Consider the following 23,504-nt stretch of genomic DNA (forward strand, 5'->3'; position numbering starts at 1 on the left):
TCCTCAATGGTCTAGCTTATATGGGCTTTGTCAGTATTGGAATACGGTTTTCTATATATTAATCAAGTAGGCACAGAAGGCACTAAAGTGTCGCTATGTACTGAGTAATGTACTGTTATAACCAATAAAATACTGAACACATCAGACAACCATTCTTAAGCATGTGTGCGTCTTAATGTTTTGGTAGAAATATGCTTATAAGAAGTTATACAACTAAAAAAAAAATATATATATATCTTAGAGATGAGCGAGCGTACTCGCTAAGGCAAACTACTCGAGCGAGTAGTGCCTTATGCGAGTACCTGCCCGCTCGTCTCTAAAGATTCGGGTGTCGGCAGGGGAGAGCCGTGAAGAGCGGGGAGGAGATCTCTCTCCCCCCCCCCCTCTCCTCCCTGCTCACTCCTGCAACTCACCGCTCTCCCCCGCCGGCACCCATGTCTTTAGAGACGAGCAGGCAGGTACTGGCATAAGGCACTACTCGCTCGAGTAGTTTTCCTTAGCGAGTATGCTCGCTCATCTCTAATATATATATATAATTTTTTTAACTTTACTCCTATTGAACAGATGTTTTTGGATTTAATACAATGGGTCAGAATTATCAATATATTTAAGCCAGTTTTATAATGTACATAAATTTAAAATGATGGCGTTCATGACTCTCCGTCAAGACTTCCACTGAGAAGCAATATGCATCTGAGCAGCCATTCATATGTACTTCGTCCCCAAAGAGAAGGAGACTGTAGACATGAAAGGAACTTATATCTGGTGGACTCTAGAGATTAGGCGAGTTACCTGGTGCCAAATATCTAGAGCTACTGGGAACGTCCACCAATTAAGGGTGAGTGAGCCATCATCAGAACATCTCAGAAACACAAAGGAGAGCTACTAGAAAAAATAGGACGAAAGTGTTGCGGTACTAAATATGTCTGGTGTGCCACTCTGAGAGCTGTTTTGGCCAACATAACCTAGTGACTGCTCTTTAAGATTGTTGTACAACAGTTATACCATCAGGCCAGGGTCATTGTAGTACGCAAATCCACTTTCCACTGTAATATAAAGGGTAGTTTTGTTCTGGGGGGGTTATATTGAAAATGGAATATAGCAGGGAGATATAACATCCGTGTAGCAGTATGAGTAGGCTACTCCATTCAAAAGTGGTTGTGGAGATGATAGGGATTATTTTAGTTAAGGAACTCAAAAAGTGGAAGACTTGTAGCAGGCAAAATCCCTCCACATCAGAAAAGCAAACTTGTCCTATATTGGCTTAGAGTTAAGACCCTTTTACATGCACAAATTAGCTCTCAAAATTCATCAAAACGGCTGAAAATGAGGGATAATCATTACATGTAAATGCGGGCATCATGCACTTTTCGTTTTAACTATGGATTTTAGTTCACTTAAAATCCATCGTTCAGCTGCTGAAAGACTGATCAAATGCATTCCATTTGAATGTACTTCGCTCATCTTTCAAAAGACTGCAGGATGTGCTCCCCATGGCATGTTTATACTAGCCAGGAGGAGAACAATGGAATGTGCTAGCAGCTGTTTACACAGCTGGGAGTGTGTTTCAACACACGCCCAACTCTGCAAACAACTTATGGACGTCTTTTTACATGCAAATAAAGATGATAAAGTGTTAAGGGCCATTAATGGTCCTTAACGCTTTATGCAAATAGATCGCTAAATCTTTCAGTCGTTTGAAAGATTATTTTTGTATGTAAAAGGGCCTTTAGGTTTTCCTAAGCTGCAATAGTCAAACTAGGTATGTAGTTTGAGTTGATACCACCAGCTATGTCTTGGTTTAAAATTAGGATGTGTTAATTTAGGTGTGAGTGGAGAGAGTGCAGATGATTAGTTTATAATGAAATTTGGTGCTACACAAGTAACTGTTTCCAATTACATCTTGGAGAACTAAGCACAGGTCTTCTGTGGATGTCGGCTTGCTGAAATCCTTCTGTCTCTTCTTGTAATCCCAGACAGACTCAATGTTGAGATTAGGACTCTGTGGAGCCATATCATCACTTCTTGGACCCCTAGTTCCCTGTTTACACTAAAGATAGTTGTTAATGACATTGGCTTTATGTTTGTGGTCGTTGTGCTGTTGCAGAAAACATTTAGAGTAGCCTTCTATTTTTGAAAAAAATTCTTATTTTGCAGCACTTTTTCCACACCTGCTTAAAACTTTTATACAATACTATATACCAAAATTACATATAAATAGAGATGAGCGAACGTACTCGTCCGAGCTTGATACTCGTTCGAGTATTAGTGTGTTCGAGATGCTCGTTACTCGAGATGAGTACCACGCGATGTTCGAGTTACTTTCACTTTCATCTCTGAGACGTTAGCGCGCTTTTCTGGCCAATAGAAAGACAGGGAAGGCATTACAACTTCCCCCTGCGACGTTCAAGCCCTATACCACCCCCCTGCAGTGAGTGGCTGGCAAGATCAGGTGTCACCCGAGTATATAAATCGGCCCCTCCCGCGGCTCGCCACAGATGCATTCTGACAGAGATCAGGGACAGTGCTGCTGGTGCCGGAGCTGCTATAGGGAGAGCGTTAGGAGTTATTTTAGGCTTCAAGAACCCCAACGGTCCTTCTTAGGGCCACATCTAACCGTGTGCAGTAGTGTGGAGGCTGCTTTTTGCAGTGTTGCACTTCCTTTTTTTTTTTGTATATCGGCCGTGCAGAGCATTGCGTCCTGCAGTAATTTTACATTGTCCAGGGCCAGTAATGGTGAGGTAGGGACAGAAGACATATTTAGTATATATAGGCAGTGGGCCTTTCCAAAAACATTTGGGAAAAAAAATCTATTTGGGCTGCCTGTGACCGTCCTCAGTGTACTGGGTCTCTGCTGGGGGTAGTTGTCCTAATTCATACGCAGCCAGCTAAGTGTTACAGCAGGCTTGCGCAAAATTCTTTCCTGCCTCTGTGTTGCCTCTTACATCACCGCTGTATTCCTGTCCACAAGTGTACTGGGTCTCTGCTGGGGGTAGTTGTCCTAATTCATACGCAGCCAGCTAAGTGTTACAGCAGGCTTGCGCAAAATTCTTTCCTGCCTCTGCTGTGCGTTCCGTAAGCGAAGTCAGCCTCCAACCACAGGCCAATAAGCGGCACATTTAATTACAGCGTTCTGTTTCTGCACTACTGGTAATACAGCATGCTGAGGGGTAGGGGTAGGCCTAGAGGATGTGGACGCGGAGGCCCAAGTCAGGGTGTGGGCACAGGCCGAACCAGTGCGGTGGCCAGGGGTAGAGGCAGGGCCAGACCGAATAATCCACCAACTGTTTCCCAAAGCGCCCCCTCGCGCCATGCCACCCTGCAGAGGCCAAGGTGCTCTATGGTGTGGCAGTTTTTCACAGAGACGCCTGACGACCGACGAACAGTGGTGTGCAACCTTTGTCGCGCCAAGATCAGCTGGGGAGCCACCACCACCTGCACGCTCAAGCGTTAAACGTGCACATAGCCAAATTGATCAGCCTGGAGATGCTGCCGTATAGGCTTGTGGAAAAGGAGGCTTTCAAAAGCATGATGGCGGCGGCGGCTACTCGGTTCCTAGTCGCCACTACATTTCCCGATGTGCCGTCCCAGCCCTGCACGACCATGTCTCCCGCAACATTGTACGCGCCCTCACCAACGCGGTTACTGCCAAGGTCCACTTAACAACGGACACGTGGACAAGCACAGGTGGGCAGGGCCACTATATCTCCCTGACGGCACATTGGGTGAATTTAGTGGAGGCTGGGACAGAGTCAGAGCCTGGGACCGCTCACGTCCTACCCACCCCCAGAATTGCGGGCCCCAGCTCGGTGCTGGTATCTGCGGCAGTGTATGCTTCCTCCACTAAACCACCCTCCTCCTCCTCCTCCTCCTCCTCCAACGCAACCTCTGTCTCGCAATCAAGATGTGTCAGCAGCAGCAGCACGTCGCCAGCAGTCGGTGTCGCGTGGCGTGGCAGCACAGCGGTGGACAAGCGTCAGCAGGCCGTGCTGAAACTACTTAGCTTAGGAGAGAAGAGGCACACGGCCCATGAACTGCTGCAGGGTCTGACAGAGCAGACCGACCGCTGGCTTTCGCCGCTGAGCCTCCAACCGGGCATGGTCGTGTGTGACAACGGCCGTAACCTGGTGGCGGCTCTGCAGCTCGGCAGCCTCACGCACGTGCCATGCCTGGCCCATGTCTTTAATTTGGTGGTTCAGCGCTTTCTGAAAAGCTACCCACACTTGTCATACCTGCTCGGAAAGGTGCGCCGGGTCAGCGCACATTTCCGCAAGTCCAAGACGGACGCTGCCACCCTGCGGAGCCTGCAACATCGGTTTAATCTGCCAGTGCACCGACTGCTGTGCAACGTGCCCACACGGTGGAACTCTACGCTCCACATGTTGGCCAGGCTCTATGAGCAGCGTAGAGCTATAGTGGAATACCAACTCCAACATGGGCGGCGTAGTGAGAGTCAGCCTCCTCAATTCTTTACAGAAGAGTGGGCCTGGTTGGCAGCCATCTGCCAGGTCCTTGGAAACTTTGAGGAGTCTACCCAGATGGTGAGCGGGGATGCTGCAATCATTAGCGTCACCATTCCTCTGCTATGCCTCTTGAGAAGTTCCCTGCAAAGCATAAAGGCAGACGCTTTGCGCTTGGAAACGGAGGCGGGGGAAGACAGTATGTCGCTGGATAGTCAGAGCACCCTCATGTCTATATCTCAGCGCGTTGAGGAGGAGGGGGAGGAGCATGAGTAGGAGGGGGAAGAGACAGCTTGGCCCACTGCTGAGGGTACCCATGCTGCTTGCCTGTCATCCTTTCAGCGTGTATGGCCGGAGGAGGAGGAGGATCCTGAAAGTGATCTTTCTAGTGAGGATAGCCATGTGTTGCGTACAGGTACTCTGGCACACATGGCTGACTTCATGTTAGGATGCCTTTCTCGAGACCCTCGCGTTACACGCATTCTGGCCACTACGGATTACTGGGTGTACACACTGCTCGACCCACGGTATAAGGAGAACCTTTCCACTCTCATACCCGAAGAGGAAAGGGGTTCGAGAGTGATGCTATACCACAGGACCCTGGCGGACAAACTGATGGTAACATTCCCATCCGACAGCGCTAGTGGCAGAAGGTGCAGTTCCGAGGGCCAGGTAGCAGGGGAGGCACAGAGATCAGGCAGCATGTACAGCGCAGGCAGGGGAACATTCTCCAAGGCCTTTGCCAGCTTTATGGCTCCCCAGCAAGACTGTGTCACCGCTCCCCAGTCAAGGCTGAGTTGGCGGGAGCACTGCAAAAGGATGGTGAGGGAGTACGTAGCCGATCGCACGACCGTCCTCGGTGACGCCTCTGCCCCCTACAACTACTGGGTGTCGAAGCAGGACACGTGGCCTGAACTCGCGCTGTATGCCCTGGAGGTGCTTGCTTGTCCTGCGGCTAGCGTCTTGTCAGAGAGGGTGTTTAGTGCGGCTGGGGGAATCATCATGGATAAGCGTACCCGCCTGTCAACCGACAGTGCCAACAGGCTTACACTCATCAAGATGAACAAAGCCTGGATTTCCCCAGACTTCTCTTCTCCACCAGCGGACAGCAGCGATACCTAAGCAATACGTAGGCGGCACCCGCGGATGGAAGCATCGTTCTCTATCACCATCAAAAACGGGGACCTTTTTGCTTCATCAATCTGTGTATTCTATTCATCCTCCTCCTCCTGCTCCTCCTCCTGAAACCTCACGTAATCACGCCGAACGGGCAATTTTTCTTAGGCCCACAAGGCTCAGTCATATAATTTTTGTAAACAATTTTTATACGTTTCAATGCTCATTAAAGCGTTGAAACTTTCAGCTGAACCAATTTTTATTTTAACTGGGCTGCCTCCAGGCCTAGTTACCAATTAAGCCACATTAACCAAAGCGATTAATGGGTTTCACCTGCCCTCTTGGTTGGGCATGGGCAATTTTTCTGAGGTACATTAGTACTGTTGGTACACCAATTTTTTGGGGCCCTCGCCTACAGTGTAATCCAATTAATTTTTTGCCCACCTGCATTAAAGCTGATGTTACATCAGCTGTGATGGGCAATGCAATGGGATATATTTATGTACCGCCGGTGGCTTCCTGGCACCCACCCATGCTGTGGGTCCACAGGGAGTTGTAACTGCATGTGTCCACTTCTAAAGAACCCCAGTCTGACTGGGGCATGCAGTGTGGGCCGAAGCCCACCTGCATTTAATCGGACGTTACCTCAGCTGTGATGGGCACTGCAATGGGATACATTTATGTACAGCCGGTGGGTTCCAGGGAGCCACCCATGCTGTGGGTGCACACGGAATTCCCATTGCGGAGTTGTATCTGCCTGTGACTATTTATAAAAAACCGCGGTCTGACTGGGGCATGCAGACACCTTGACAGAATGAATAGTGTGTGACACATAGGTTCCCCATTGCTATGCCCACGTGTGCAGCTCCTGATGGCGGTGGCACAGGATTATATTTCTCATGGCTTCTGTACAGCATTGTGGGCTATCGCCCCGCCCCTTTTAAAGAGGGTCGCTGCCTAGCCATGCCAACCCTCTGCAGTGTGTGCCTGCGGTTCCTCCTCATGGCAGACGCACTTATAAATAGACATGAGGGTGGTGTGGCATGAGTGCAGCTGAAGGCTGCGCAGGGACAGTTTGGTGTGCGCTGTGGACACTGGGTCGTGCGGGGGGTTGGGCAGCATGTAACCCAGGAGAAGTGGCAGCGGAGTGTCATGCAGGCAGTGATTGTGCTTTGTTGGAGGTAGTGTGGTGCTTAGCTAAGGTATGCATTGCTAATGAGGGCTTTTTATTAGTAAAAGTTGTTGGGAGGGGGGGGGGCATTCTTGCCGGTATTGTGGCTTAATAGTGGGACCTGGGAACTTGAGATGCAGCCCAACATGTAGCCCCTCGCCTGCCCTATCCGTTGCTGTGTCGTTCCCATCACTTTCTTGAATTGCCCAGATTTTCACAAATGAAAACCTTAGCGAGCATCGGCGATATACAAAAATGCTTGAGTCGCCCATTGACTTCAATGGGGTTCGTTACTCGAAACGAACCCTCGAGCATCGCGATAATTTGGTCCCGAGTAATGAGCACCCGAGCATTTTGGTGCTCGCTCATCTCTAGTTGGCAAATTTTGAAATACTGGCCTCAGCTAGTCTAGCATTGATAACAATGCCTTGTTTGAAGTTGCTTAGATCACTAGATTTTCCCATTCTAATGTGGATTCACCCTGAAGCAGATCCACTTGATTCTATGCTGCACTCTGGGGTCACATATCATGAAAGGGCTGGTATGTCCAATAGAGTGGACATTCTCTATCTATAGCTGCTTTATTTCTATGTATTACTACTGTTGAAGTACTTTTTCACCCAAATAATAAATAAATAGGTAACTTGCCATTACGTATAAGTCACTGGGGTTCCCCTTTTTATGGGTGGTTTCACATATAGCCTTTTTCTGTGGTGTTTTCTCAGTGCTGAGACCAGATGTTAACTGTAGCTCAAGTAGGGAGTTAATCGAGGTACTACAAACAGTGGGGGTGTATTGTGGTATTTGTCCTCCATATTGGTGTGGTTTTTGGGTCCACAACATTGTTTTCAAAGCACAGTGTGTGGCAGTTGCAGTAATTTTTCTTGAAGGCACTTTCCCATGGGCTTCTTTATAGGAAAAAAAATGTCTGAGAAATAAACCTGTATAGAATTAATAATAATAATTATTATAATCCACCAAAAAGAATTGTAAAAATGAAATTCATGGTGTGTATGTGTGTTTTTTTTTTACAAACTAAGAGCAAATTCCACATAAAAACGGCATGGAAAGTTCACATCTGATTCTTCGAAAGCTGGATGATGGTTACTATGATTGCCAATAGAGCTCGCCGAACTGTGGATGCCCAACTTGACTAAAGTGAATAATGGCACATCCGTTTAACTCTGCAACAAAATGGAACTGGTGATGTTTTTCTGATTACTTGGAGCATCTTTATTATATTAGGAAATTGCATTACGAGCAGTGTTTAATATAATGTCATTATTGAAATTGTTCCTGGTACATTTTCCAAATTCTTCTGCATTGAATTAAATGGTAGCAATAAGGCAATGTGTATTCTTTCCTCACTGGTCTCACTTATATGGGCTTTGTCAGTATTGGAATACGTTTTTCTATATATTAATCAAGTAGGCACAGGCGGCACTAAAGTGTCGCTATGTACTGAGTAATGTACTGTTATAACCAATAAAATACTGAACACATCAGACAACCATTCATAAGCACGTGTGCAGTCTTAATGTTTTGGTAGAAATATGCTTATAAGAAGTTATACAACTAAAAAAAATATATATATATATCTTAGAGATGAGCGAGCGTACTCGCTAAGGCAAACTACTCGAGCGAGTAGTGCCTTATGCGAGTACCTGCCCGCTCGTCTCTAAAGATTCGGGTGTCGGCGGGGGAGAGCGGTGAAGAGCGGGGAGGAGATCTCTCTCCCCCCCCCCCCCTCTCCTCCCTGCTCACTCCTGCAACTCACCGCTCTCCCCCTCCGGCACCCATGTCTTTAGAGACGAGCGGGCAGGTACTGGCATAAGGCACTACTTGCTCGAGTAGTTTGCCTTAGCGAGTATGCTCGCTCATCTCTAATATATATATATAATTTTTTAACTTTACTCCTATTGAACAGATGTTTTTGGATTTAATACAATGGGTCAGATTTATCAATATATTTAAGCCAGTTTTATAATGTACATAAATTTAAAATGATGGCGTTCATGACTCTCCGTGAAGACTTCCACTGAGAAGCAATATGCATCTGAGCAGCCATTCATATGTACTTCGTCCCCAAAGAGAAGGAGACTGTAGACATGAAAGGAACTTATATCTGGTGGACTCTAGAGATTAGGCGAGTTACCTGGTGCCAAATATCTAGAGCTACTGGGCATGTCCACCAATTAAGGGTGAGTGAGCCATATCATCAGAACATGTCAGAAACACAAAGGAGAGCTACTAGAAAAAATAGGACGAAAGTGTTGCGGTACTAAATATGTCTGGTGTGCCACTCTGAGAGCTGTTTTGGCCAACATAACCTAGTGACTGCTCTATAAGATTGTTGTACAACAGTTATACCATCAGGCCAGGGTCATTGTAGTACGCAAATCCACTTTCCACTGTAATATAAAGGGTAGTTTTGTTCTGGGGGGGGGTTATATTGAAAATGGAATATAGCAGGGAGATATAACCTCCGTGTAGCAGTATGAGTAGGCAAATCCATTCAAAAGTGGTTGTGGAGATGATAGGGATTATTTTAGTTAAGGAACTCAAAAAGTGGAAGACTTGTAGCAGGCAAAATCCCTCCACATCAGGAAAAGCAAACTTGTCCTATATTGGCTTAGAGTTAAGACCCTTTTACATGCATCAATTAGCTCTCAAAATTCGTCAAAACGGCTGAAAATGAGGGATAATCATTACATGTAAATGCGGGCATCATGCACTTTTCGTTTTAACTATGGATTTTAGTTCACTTAAAATCCATCGTTCAGCCGCTGAAAGACTGATCAAATGCATTCCATTTAAATGTACTTCTCTCAACTTTCAAAAGACTGCAGGATGTGCTCCCCATGGCATGTTTACACTAGCCAGGAGGAGAACAATGGAATGTCTCTACAGCCAAGAGGAGAACAATGGAATGTGCTAGCAGCTGTTTACACAGCTGGGAGTGTGTTTCAACACACGCCCAACTCTGCAAACAACTTATGGACGTCTTTTTACATGCAAATAAAGATGATAAAGTGTTAAGGGCAATTAATGGCCCTTAACGCTTTATGCAAATAGATCGCTAAATCTTTCAGTCGTTTGAAAGATTATTTTTGTATGTAAAAGGGCCTTTAGGTTTCTCTAAGCTGCAATAGTCAAACTAGGTATGTAGTTTGAGTTGATACCACCAGCTATGTCTTGGTATAAAATTAGGATGTGTTAATTTAGGTGTGAGTGGAGAGAGTGCAGATGATTAGTTTATAATGAAATTTGGTGCTACATAAGTAACTGTTTCCAATTATATCTAAGCACAGGTCTTCTGTGGATGTCGGCTTGCTGAAATCCTTCTGTCTCTTGTAATCCCAGACAGACTCAATGTTGAGATTAGGACTCTGTGGGGCCATATCATCACTTCTTGGACTCCTAGTTCCCTGTTTACACTAAAGATAGTTGTTAATGACATTGGCTTTATGTTTGTGGTCGTTGTGCTGTTGCAGAAAACATTTAGAGTAGCCTTCTATTTTTGAAAAAAATTCTTATTTTGCAGCACGTTTTCCACACCTGCTTAAAACTTTTATACAATACTATATACCAAAATTACATATAACAGTTTATGAATTACATTTGATTTTAATCTGTAAAATTGGGAAAAGTCTCCCCTGATTGTATTTGTATTGTAAACAAACCTCATAACAATCACGAGTTCTATTCTATAGTCCATTAATGTATGACCTCAAACAAAACTAAATTTGTAAACATAAAAAAAAAGGGTGAGAAATCCATCTAGCAGGCAGGAGTGGTCAGTCATGGGCATGATGTTTCCTTTCTTTATACAGTTATTCCACTTACGGTAGTAGAGCCATTAATGCATTGAGACATCATCTGGATGGTTATAGCAACTATTCAGATGATCTAAAATTGCATATGTTACATATTTTTTGCTTTTTCAGAAAATGTTTATGTTTGACATAACATTTTTTCTTAAGTTTGTGGTTGCCCCATGTGCTCATCCTCCCTGTTCCTCACTAATCTCTATGCCTCTATGAGAGGAGTCTTGTCTATATGCCTTCTATAACCCGTTTCTGCAAAAGATCCGTTGGTACGTGAGATATCTAGATGACCCTTCTTGTTTGGCAGGATTCCCCCAGTTTGATTTCTGATTATATTTCCGATCTCAATAATAATAGTTTTGGCCTGTTCTAGAGATGAGCGAGCAATGAGCATACTCGTTAAGGACAAAGCGAGTATTGTCCTTTTCGAGTACCTGCCCGCTCGTGAGAAAAGATTCAGGTGCCAGCGGGGGTGAGCGCTGTGTTGCGGGAGTGAGCGGGGGGGGGGGGGGGGCACCTGAATCTTTTCTCACGAGCGGGCAGGTACTCGAAAAGGACAATATTCGCTCGAGCATTTGTCCTTAACGAGTATGCTCGCTCATCTCTAGTCTCTTCTACTTTTCCGCAACATTCTATCTCTCTCTTTTCTTGATGTCTTCCTTATTGGAGACTCGTTATCAAAGAAAATTGAAGTTAAATTGTATAGGAAAAAAGATAATAAAATTAAGTGTTGTATTATTTTTGACAGGTTGTGCCATTGTGGTTACCATAGTGGGATCATAAATAGAAAACAAGTACAATAGGCAACAGGATAGCTCCTAGCGTATACAATAATACTACTTTGACAACTCCAAGTTGGCTCATGACTAAAGGGTGTTTCAGAGGTGCTCAATCAGGATGTGGTGTACACTCTCTATTACAATAAACCAAAACATTTTCTTCCTCCACAACATCGCAGATGTTTTATATAAATTAATTTATACATTATAACACCACTCCTATCATTTATGTTATTGAATGTGCTATCTGTTGCAAGTAATACATCAGATGTACATCACGTAGATTAAAACTACGTATTGCTGAGCATATATCTGGCTCTAATCCCTCTGCAGGTTCCCCGTCTGCAGCATCCAGACATTTTTGGAACTCCACCAAGGACATATCCTCATATAAAGACACTGGCATTGAAAGGATGTTCCGCCCAGCAAGAGGTGGAAATTGGTTTAAAAAATTGCTTTCAAGAAAGGTTTATTGGATTATGCGGTTGAAAAACTGATTTCCACATGGTCTTAACCTTGGATCTGATCTCATATTTATATACTAATGTTTTTGTATTCTTTTATATTGTTTTTCATGTTTTATTCCCTTGTTTTTTTTTCATTATTGGAGTGGTCACGCTTTGGTTATGTCCTGTCCTGTTACCTTTAAATTATTTGCTTCTTGTTTAACCCCTTCAGTGGCAGGTTTATTATTACCTTGTCAGTGCAGCAAGCCCCAGAGATTTTCCTGAGGTCATTTGAAGTGGCAAACGTGTACAGTGGCACAATAACTATGTGTGCTGGCCAGCATTTCAGCACTAGAACTGTCCACGGAAATCTTCCTGGGTTTAACTGCATGGTCAGTGCAGCAAGCCCCGGAGATTTTCCGAGCGTGCCACTAAAGGGGTTGAAGTTTAGTTTTGTGCCGAAGCATGTAGGTCACTGTTTGCACATGTGAGCATTTTTTTAACCTTTCTATGGATATATTCTAATGAAGGTTTATTTTCTATGAGAAGCGCCGGAGCTATCGATATAGTTTTTTCCACATTGCATGCTTGAAAAACCGGCTTGGCGTTGTTTTCCGTGCTCCCCTTATTGGACTTGGCTGTTTAGCATAACGCTGTGGAGCAAGATTTGTGTTGAGCTGTATTTTACCTTTTTACGATTTATAGAGTTCATGGGCAGCTCTGAAATGAAAGTAAAAGCATGTGTATAGAAATCAAGGACGACTATGCATGCATCATTCAACCCTACACACTAAGGTGCATTTAAGAGTGTTATCTTGTATAATGCTAAATAATTAAACATTTGTATTCTTCAAATTCAAGGATTTTTATTTTCAATATAAAGAGCAAACAGAATTACAGACATTAACCCTGAGGAACACAACCGAGATAGAAACAGATAAATGCTGTAGAAAGATAGAAGAGCTAAAACTTCAATTTAATATCCCCATATGAGACCAGAAAATACAAAGAAAGATGTAAAACAGCTAGATATGTCCCTGCAAGTTATAAATGCCTCTGAAATCAGTCTGCATATACTTTATAAACCCTGTGAGAGGTATAAGTAGATGGCATCTGAAGTGATTATATTGATCAGTCAGACTGCGGGATCATCATCTTTTTGTCTTGCTGTTGTAAATGCATAAGACAGCTAAAAATGCTACCTGGATAGAGAGATACCGCATATACCAAGACAGGAGAAAAAAGAGAAATGAGAAGACCATGTAGAGGAACTTTGGAGGTCTCACCGAATTCTGGGGGCTTCGAAAGGTGCTGTAAAAAATTTGAATTAGTCAAATAACTCCATAGAAGGTCCTTGTATAAGAGAATTAGTCATTAGTCCAGAGTATGGTAGGTAGGGAACATTGAAAAGTAGACTAGTAGAACCAAGTATTGCCACACCAAGACATTTCCACAAGGGTTATGGCAATCAATTCTTTCATGATGTTACAATCTGGTTGCAGAGTCAAAGTGGTGAGACAGGCAACAGAGTTTCCATCATAGTCCAATTTAATGAAAAAAATAAGTCTTAGGGCTTCTTCACACGGGCGCTGCGATTTTTGGTCAGCTGTGTCATGGCCGAAGTGCAGCTAAATATCGCATGAACAAGAGGCAGCCTTGACCAAGTCACGGCTACGTCTCATTTATACGCCTATTCAGACGGTTCGGGTGCAGTGAGTATACGCTGAGCCGGGATACTATTAGGCAGGGGAAGAGAGTTTAGCTCTGCTAAACTCCCTTCCCGCCCCCTCTCTGCCCCTTGCCGGCTGTTGGCAAAGAGAGGGGGAAGGATGGGGTGGGAGCTAGTGTGCTAATCTTCCATCCCATCCTGCTCTTTCCCTTTACCAACAGCCAGCAAGGGGCAGAGAGGGGGAGGGAGTTTAGCAAAGCCTCTGCTAAACTCCCTCCAACCTCCCTTTTTCGGCAGCTCCCATAGGCTCACATAGGAGTCAATGAGACCGGCCGCTATATAGTTCTGGAACTATCTTTTCCGGCCGGCATGGAATGCGCACTGTCTTTTCTGGTCGACCGTTTTTACACACCCGAAAATCGGCCAGCTGAATTGGTGCATTGGAATCCAATGCATCAGTTGGTCGGCCGTAAAAACGCAGCTGATATACGCTCATGTGAATAAGCCCTTAAACGACAAAACTAAATTGCAGTACTAAAAGATGTGATTGTATGTGTAGCACATCACAGAATACTGGAGTCATGGATTGCCACATCATGAAATAACTGAGCCAAGGTTGCAGTGTACTGTAGAGTGACCGCCAGCCAAAATAATAGAATAATCAAGAATACAGGTAGTGCTAAACTGTGGGTTTAAATAGTCCAGCAATCATTGCTATTGAACAGGTGCAAGCATTTCCCAATTACTAGATGCAGGAGAGATGTAACAGAGCAAACAAGACTGAGTAGCATAGTGGTCAAGGCTACAAAGCATGGCAGGGAATGACCAGAGTTCAAGTCTAAATAAACACAGTACCTGACATGTTGGGTTGGAGACACTTATCTAAACCCTTCCTCTATGTTTTGAGGATCAACTGATTTCCAAAAGCATAGAATAACTGCGCGTCAGCGGTTTGTTTTTTTTATATGTGGATTCGGCCAATGGGTTCATTCAGAGTTCCGTATTTTGTGTGCACATTTCGGTTGCACAAAAAAAGTAGAACATATTCTATTTTTCTGTATATTTGCGCACCAAAGGTCCCCATAGAAGCCAATGGGGAGGAAGAGAAGGGGGGGGGGGGGGTACAAATGCAGATGTGATAGGCAAGAGGATGTGTGCAACACTGTGTACTTGCACAGGAAAAGGAACACATCTGGAATTCATTAAGACTAATTAGCTATTCAATCATCGAGTCTTTGTTTGCTGCACGCAAGTGAACATGTCTTGCGGGTGCAAAAAGTACAGTAAAATATGCTGATGCGCATGCAAACAAGCCTCGTTTATTCCATAAAAACACTTCGCTCATACTTATGTAAATACACAAACATTTGTGTGAATGCGGCCTTAGAGAAACTGTGGCGGCAAGGGATCATTGCTGTACAAAATGTGGAACTGCCCTTTTCTCCAGCAGGATTGGGACTTTGTGTTTCAATTACTATCTTCAATTGGTCATAGAGCCTGGAAATCTCCTTGCTAGCTCTGATGAACATTAACTCCCATCCTATCCTACTAAAGGTTTGAATCCTGGTATGCAAAGTGACAATCACTGAAAACGGCCATATACTTACTGACACAGGAGGACAAACATATGTACCAACCTCAGCATGCAAGCAGCCACACTGTGCCGGGAAAGTCCAGGGTGACAGTACCAATGTAGTTCACTTTTTAAGGGGAAGGGCAGCCCACCGAACTATTATGGCATCATTAATAGGTTGCTTTTTTGCGTGGTGCACTACATGTATCAGGATAGTCTGACACTTTGTATCTACTCTGTGCAGGAGTATACACCAAGCAGCGACCCCCCTCTATATAGGAGGTTGTGTGAGTGGCTGTCTCATCGGTGTCCTCCACAGGTGTACTTGGCTCCCTCATTTGGCAGTATGGCTGCCTGCATGCTGAGGTTGGTGCACATGTTTGCCCTCCTGTGTCAGTAAGTACATGGCTGTTTTCAGTGATTGTTTGTTTTTATATTTCCCTTTCTGTGATTCACTGGTATGCAAAGTGCTGGCATTAGCAAACTTGATTATTCTTAGACACTAGAAAAATGCTGAGATCCTTAACATAGGTGAGTTATCACTTTGATCAACCAGACATATGTAGAGGAAGAAATATCTGCAAGTAACACTTCTACATTCTCGAAATTCCTACACATTTGGAGCACCTGGATATCTTGCAATCAGTAAATATCTGGATAATTGTCATATTTTTCTACTTTTGTACAGTCCTAAGCTTTTATTAGATAGCAGGTGGGTATACGGGTGTTTTTGTTTTAAAACCAGCAGAAAAGGTGAGATCTGATTAAGGGCAGAAGAAGGTGGCTTTATTAATGGGGGAAGAAAAAAGGCAGATTAATAATTACGGGGGCAGAAAAAGGCAATATTATTACCCACAGAGGCAGAAAAGGGGGCAGAGAAAGGAAGTGTTAATAATTACTATTACTGAGGCAGAAAAAGGCAGCATTATTACCTACAAGACAGAGAAGATGAATTATTAATAATTAGGGCAGAAAAGGGTGGCATTATTAATGGGGCAAAAAAAGGTGGCATTATTACTCAAAGGGGCAGAAACGGCAGCATGATGAATTACGGAACAGAAAGAGGCGGCATTATTAATGGGGCAGAAAACGGCAGCATTACTACCTACAGGGGCAGAAAAGCTGGCATTATTAATGGGGCAGAAAAAGGCAGCAATATTAATAACGGGCAGAAAAAAAGGCAGAATTATTAATTATGGGGGGAAAATTCGCAATATAACGTATGAGGGCCAAAGTGACAGCCTTATCTATTATGGGGTCAGATAGAATGGCATTATTTATTACAGGGGCAGAAGAGGGGCATTATTTATTATGGGGGCATAAAAAGTGACATTATTTATTATGGGGGGCATAAAAAGTGACATTATTAATTATGGGAGCAGAAAGTGAGCATTATTACTTATTGGGGCAGAAAAGGGGCATTTTCAATTATGGTGGGCAGATGAGTTAGCATTACTACTGATGGGAGCAAAAAGGGGGCAGTTTTACTATGTGGAGAGGGGGTACTAAAAGCAGCAATTACTGCATGGGGTCTAATTGCTATCTAGGGCATTATGAATTGCGTAGATGGCAAAGCAAGGAGCCAAAACTTTCTGTGTGTCAAATTCTACAGAGACAAGTTTCGGTTGGAAGGAGTCATTGTGATGGTCTGGATAGAGAAGAAAAGAGCTAGAGCATGACCTCTCAGTGTTGATACTCTAGCATGACACTAATCGGAAATGACACTAGCTGTGATCACTGGAGGTAAGTGCACTGTAATCAATGTTACTATGTAGAGCTGGTAACTATCTAAACTGACTATAATTTAGAGCTATACTATCACTACGAGGGGGTCACTAGTGAGCAATATTTGTAGAAGGGTATAAAACAGCATGACTTAACGTAAAGGAGGCGTAGTCCTGTGACGGATTGGTTTACAGGTTGCTGCAGCCTGTAAACCATTACGTCACGGGGAAACCCAGAGCTGACAGCGTGGGAAATGCAGGGAGCCGGAAGAGTTGAGTATTAGCTTGTCTATTTTTTTCTACCGTGGAGAACCTGTTTTTAATATAAAAATTTATCTTAGACAACCCCTTTAAGGTTTTTTGATTTGGAAAATTTAATTATGAAATTTGACCATTTGCTAAGGTATGGGATGGAGGAGAAGTATGAAAATTGGTAATGTATACTAATAGATCATCTGTAAATGTAGAGCATTTGAATGTGCAATTACTCACAGTAATTCCTTCGATGCCTGGATGGGTGTTAACAGAGGCTATAAAGAGAATATCTGAAAAAAAAAAAAGTGGAATAAAGGACGACCCTGACTGCCATTATAGATTTTAAAAAGGTCTGAAATGGAGCTATTCATTTTTACTGTTGTAGAGGGGGACTGGTACAAGGCCAATATTTTTAAAGAAAAGGTCCTAAATAGGGATGAGCGAGCATACTCGTCCGAGCTTGATGCTCGTTCGAGTATTAGGGTGTTCGAGATGCTCGTTACTCGAGACGAGTACCACGCGAAGTTCGAGTTACTTTCACTTTCATCTCTGAGACATTAGCGCGCTTTTCTGGCCAATAGAAAGACAGGGAAGGCATTAGAACTTCCCCCTACGACGTTCAAGCCCTATACCACCCCCCTGCAGTGAGTGGCTGGGGAGATCAGATGACACCCGAGTATTTAAATCTGCCCCGCCCGCGGCTCGCTACAGATGCATGCTGACAGAGATCAGGGACAGTGCTGCTGGTGCCGGAGCTGCTATAGGGAGAGTGTTAGGTGGTATTTTAGTCTTCAAGAACCCCAACGGTCCTTCTTAGGGCCACATCTGACCGTGTGCAGTACTGTTGAGGCTGGTTTTAGCAGTGTTGCACAATATTTTTTTTTTGTATATCGGGCGTGCAGACCATAGCGTCCTCAGTCTGCAGTCATTGTACAGAGTATAGGGGCAGTACTGGTAAGGCAGGGACAGTGGTACAGGGAAAGAGGTATACTGTCTATATAGGCAGTGGGCTTTTTCCCAAAAAGTTCAAAAAAATACTGTATTTGGCCTGCCTGTCACTGCCTTCAGTTTACTGCGTTTCTGCTGGGGGTAGTAGTTGTTGAATTAATACCCAGCCTTGCGCATAATTGTTGCCTGCCTCTGCAGTGCGTTACGTACGCGAAGTCAGCCTCCAACAGGGAAATCGAAATACAGTGTATATCACAGGCAGTGTGGTTGTTCCCAAAAACTTCAAAAAAATACTGTATTTGGCCTGCCTGTCACTGCCTTCAGTTTACTGCGTCTCTGCTGGGGGTAGTAGTTGGTGAATTAATACCCAGCCTTGCGCATAATTGTTGCCTGCTCTGCAGTGCGTTACGTAAGGGAAGTCAGCCTCCAACCACAGGCCAATAAGCGGCACATTTAATTACAGCGTTCTGTTTCTGCACTGCTGGTAATACACCATGCTGAGGGGTAGGGGTAGGCCTAGAGGACGTGGACGTGGGCGAGGACGCGGAGGCCCAAGTCAGGATGTGGGCACAGGCCGAACTCCTGGTCAAGGTGTATCGCAGCCGACTGCTGCGGGATTAGGAGAGAGGCAAGTTTCTGGGGTCCCCACATTCATCTCACAATTAATGGGTCCACGCGGTAGACCTTTATTAGAAAATGAGCAGTGTGAGCAGGTCCTGTCGTGGATGGCAGAAAGTGCATCCAGCAATCTATCGACCACCCAGTTTTCTACGCCGTCCACAGCTGCAACTCTGAATCCTCTGGCTGCTGCTCCTCCTTCCTCCCAGCCTCCTCACTCCATTACAATGACACATTCTGAGGAGCAGGCAGACTCCCAGGAACTGTTCTCGGGCCCCTGCCCAGATTGGGCAGCAATGGTTCCTCTCCCACCAGAGGAGTTTATCGTGACCGATGCCCAACCTTTGCAAAGTTCCCGGGGTCCGGGGGATGAGGCTGGGGACTTCCGGCAACTGTCTCAAGAGCTTTCAGTGGGTGAGGAGGACGATGACGATGAGACACAGTTGTCTATCAGTGAGGTAGTAGTAAGGGCAGTAAGTCCGAAGGAGGAGCGCACAGAGGATTCGGAGGAAGAGCAGCTGGACGATGAGGTGACTGACCCCACCTGGTTTGCTAAGCCTACTGAGGACAGGTCTTCAGAGGGGGAGGCAAGTGCAGCAGCAGGGCACATTGGAAGAGGCAGTGCGGTGGCCAGGGGTAGAGGCAGGGCCAGACCGAATAATCCACCAACTGTTTCCCAAAGCGCCCCCTCGCGCCATGCCACCCTGCAGAGGCCGAGGTGCTCAAAGGTGTGGCAGTTTTTCACTGAGAGTGCAGACGACCGACGAACTGTGGTGTGCAAGGTTTGTCACGCCAAGATCAGCCGGGGAGCCACCACCACCAGCCTCACCACCACCAGCATGCGCAGGCATATGATGGCCAAGCACCCCTCAAGGTGGGATGAAGGCCATTCACCGCCTCCGGTTTGCACCACTGACTCTCCCCCTGTGCCCCAACCTGCCACTGAGATCCAACCCCCCTCTCAGGACACAGGCACAACCGTCTCCCGGCCTGCACCCACACGCTCACTGTCCTTGGCCCCATCCAGCAATGTCTCTCAGCGCAGCGTCCAACCGTCGCTAGCACAACTGTTTGAGCGCAAGTGCAAGTATGCCGCCACGCACCCGCATGCTCAAGCGTTAAACGTGCACATAGCCAAATTGATCAGCCTGGAGATGCTGCCGTATAGGCTTGTAGAAACGGAGGCTTTCAAAAACATGATGGCGGCAGCGGCCCCGCGCTACTCGGTTCCCAGTCACCACTACTTTTCCCGATGTGCCGTCCCAGCCCTGCACGACCACGTCTCCCACAACATTGTACGCGCCCTCACCAACGCGGTTACTGCCAAGGTCCACTTAACAACGGACACGTGGACAAGCACAGGCGGGCAGGGCCACTATATCTCCCTGACGGCACATTGGGTGAATTTAGTGGAGGCTGGGACCGAGTCAGAGCCTGGGACCGCTCACGTCCTACCCACCCCCAGAATTGCGGGCCCCAGCTCGGTGCTGGTATCTGCGGCGGTGTATGCTTCCTCCACTAAACCACCCTCCTCCTCCTCCTCCTACGCAACCTCTGTCTCGCAATCAAGATGTGTCAGCAGCAGCACGTCGCCAGCAGTCGGTGTCGCGCGGTGTGGCAGCACAGCGGTGGCCAAGCGCCAGCAGGCCGTGCTGAAACTACTCAGCTTAGGAGAGAAGAGGCACATGGCCCACGAACTGCTGCAGGGTCTGACAGAGCAGACCGACCGCTGGCTTTCGCCGCTGAGCCTCCAACCGGGCATGGTCGTGTGTGACAACGGCCGTAACCTGATGGCGGCTCTGCAGCTCGGCAGCCTCATGCACGTGCCATGCCTGGCCCACGTCTTTAATTTGGTGGTTCAGCACTTTCTGAAAAGCTACCCACGCTTGTCAGACCTGCTCGGAAAGGTGCGCCGGCTCAGCGTACATTTCCGCAAGTCCAACACGGACGCTGCCACCCTGCGGACCCTGCAACATCGGTTTAATCTGCCAGTGCACCGACTGCTGTGCGACGTGCCCACACGGTGGAACTCTACGCTTCACATGTTGGCCAGGCTCTATGAGCAGCGTAGAGCTGTAGTGGAATACCAACTGGGCGGCGCAGTGGGAGTCAGCATCCTCAATTCTTTACAGAAGAGTGGGCCTGGTTGGCAGACATCTGCCAGGTCCTTGGAAACTTTGAGGAGTCTACCCAGATGGTGAGCGGGGATGCTGCAATCATTAGTGTCACCATTCCTCTGCTATGCCTCTTGAGAAGTTCCCTGCAAAGCATAAAGGCAGACGCTTTGCGCTCGGAAACAGAGGCGGGGAAGACAGTATGTCGCTGGATAGTCAGAGCACCCTCACTTAGTTCCCATCGTGGTGTTTGACTTGTCTGGCACAAAGGCACTGACTGACTTGGGTAGAGGGCAGAGCGCTGACGGCTTTCCCCTTGCAGTGTGGATTGTGCTATGCGACACCTTGACAGAATGAATACTGTGTGGCACATGGATTCCCCATTGCTATGCCCACGTTTGCAGCTCCTGACGGAGGGTCGCTGCCTGGCCCTTCCAACCCTCTGCAGTGTGTGCCTGCGGTTCCTCCTCATGGCAGACGCACTCATAAATAGACATGAGGGTGGTGTGGCTGTGAGGCCAGCGTGTGGCATGAGGGCAGCTGAAGGCTGCGCAGGGACACTTTGGTGTGCGCTGTGGACACTGGGTTGTGCGGGGGGGGGGGGGGAGGTTGGGCAGCATGTAACCCAGGAGAAGAGGCAGGGGTGTGTCCCGCAGGCAGTGCTTGTGCTTTGTTGGAGGTAGTGTGGTGCTTAGCTAAGGTGTGCCTTGCTAATGAGGGTTTGTCAGAAGTAAAAATTGTGTGTGTGTGTGTGTGGGGGGGGGGGCACTCTTGCCGCTATTGTGGCTGAATAGTGGGACCTGGGAACCTGAAATGCAGCCCAGCATGTTGGCCCTCGCCTGCCCTATCCGTTTCTGTGTCGTTTCTAGCACTTTCTTGGGTTTTGCAGATTTTCACAAATGAAAACCTTAGCGAGCATCGGCGATATACTAAAATGCTCGGGTCGCCCATTGACTACAATGGGGTTCGTTACTCGAAACGAACCCTCGAGCATCGCGAAAAGTTCGACTCGAGTAACGAGCACCTGAGCATTTTGGTGCTCGCTTATCTCTAGTCCTAAAGTAATATATTTTTTAATTTTTTAATTTAAAGCTTGTGCAGCAAGGAACAACATCATAAGAGGGGTTTTTGGGAATAGGCATGATGCATAATATCTAAAGTTCTAAGCCCCCCCCCCCCACAAAACAAAGCCCACCTGGTTCGGGGAGAACAGGGTTTGCATACGACAGCCTAACGTGTTTGCCAGGAGTTTTCAGGTAGATCTTAAGATCCATATGCAGGAGTGAGATTGGAGAATATGTACAACAGACATGCGGGTTCTTGCCCCGCTTGACATGAGCAGGAGTGGAGTGAAGACAGAAAGGGTTGTTGAGGAAAATTGAAATGAAGAGCTGTAACATAAGTCATGATAATTATTTTGCAAAGGTTTTGAAAAAGTTTGTGGTTAAACTATCTGGTCCAGGACTTTTCCCCTCAGGACAAGCCTTAATCACGGCTGATAGTTCTTGGGAAAAGAAAGGTTCTTCAAGTTCTGTATATGCATCTCTGGAAAAAACATGGGAATAGAGAGGGTCAGGAGATTAGGACCTAAACAATTACAGGAAGGCAGAGAGGTTATAAAGGGCAGATTAGTAGTAATGAACAGATGCCACTATTTCTGGGATAGTACTGACAGTAGTGCCGAAGATGTTCTAATAGAAGGAATATGGAACTGTGCTATATGGTTTCTTGTGGCTCTGGCCAACACGCAATCAATCTTGAATGGAGTAGCACCATAGACTCAAATGCAAGAACATTTTTAATTGGTTTCCAAAGGAGAACAAGTAGCAACGTTTCTAACAGTTGCAGTCCTTCATCAGGCTAGTAAAAGACAAAAAATCTAAAATAAATTTAAGGTATTGAAATTCTACAGGGTCATGATAATATGTAGACACATAGAAATAAGGAGGACAATCATCGTAACAGCAATAATTTTAAGTCACAATAGCAAGGCATAGTCAATAATGGTCTGATCCCCCAAAAAATAGATATACATTAGAGATGAGCGAGAATACTCGTCCGAGCTTGATGGTCGCTCGAGTATTAGGGTACTCGAGATGCTCGTTACTCGAGACAAGCACCACGCGGTACTCGTCTCGTTTAAACGAGCACTGACCATTGAATTCAATGGAGCCGGCAATACAGCCGGCTCCATTGAAAGCAATGGGCTGCCAGCGAGCACGGGATATATTTTCAGGAAGGGCTTAAAAATATAAGCCCTTACCTGAAAATCATCCTAAAATGTGTAAAAAAAAAATAAAAAATTTATACTCAGTACTCACCTTTCCGCTGCAGCCGGAGTTCAGCCGCGTCTGAGAGCTGCCCCTGATTGGTCCCTGCGCTGAGCCAATCAGAGGCAGCACTCACTCACCCATTCATGAATTCATGAATGGGTGTGAGTGAGAGCTGCCTCTGATTGGTGAGGCTGTGAGCAATCAGAGGCAGCTCATTCAGCAGGCGGGGATTTTAAATCCCCGGCTGCTGAATACTACTCAGAGCAGTTCAGGAGAACTGCCGGCCAGACGTGGCTTAACTCCGGCTGCAGCGGAAAGTGAGTATAAATTTTTTTTTGTTTGTTTTTACACATTTTAGGATGATTTTCAGGTAAGGGCTTATATTTTTAAGCCCTTCCCGAAAATTCATCCCGCGCTCGCCGGCAGCCCATTGCTTTCAATGGAGCCGGCTATATTGCCGGCTCCATTGAATTCAATGGGCTAACATCGTTCTTCTCTGCCACAGCTGTAACAGCTGTGGCAGAGGAGAAC

This window comes from Eleutherodactylus coqui, chromosome 12 (genome assembly GCF_035609145.1).
Source record: "Eleutherodactylus coqui strain aEleCoq1 chromosome 12, aEleCoq1.hap1, whole genome shotgun sequence".
Taxonomy (NCBI): Eukaryota; Metazoa; Chordata; class Amphibia; order Anura; family Eleutherodactylidae; genus Eleutherodactylus; species Eleutherodactylus coqui.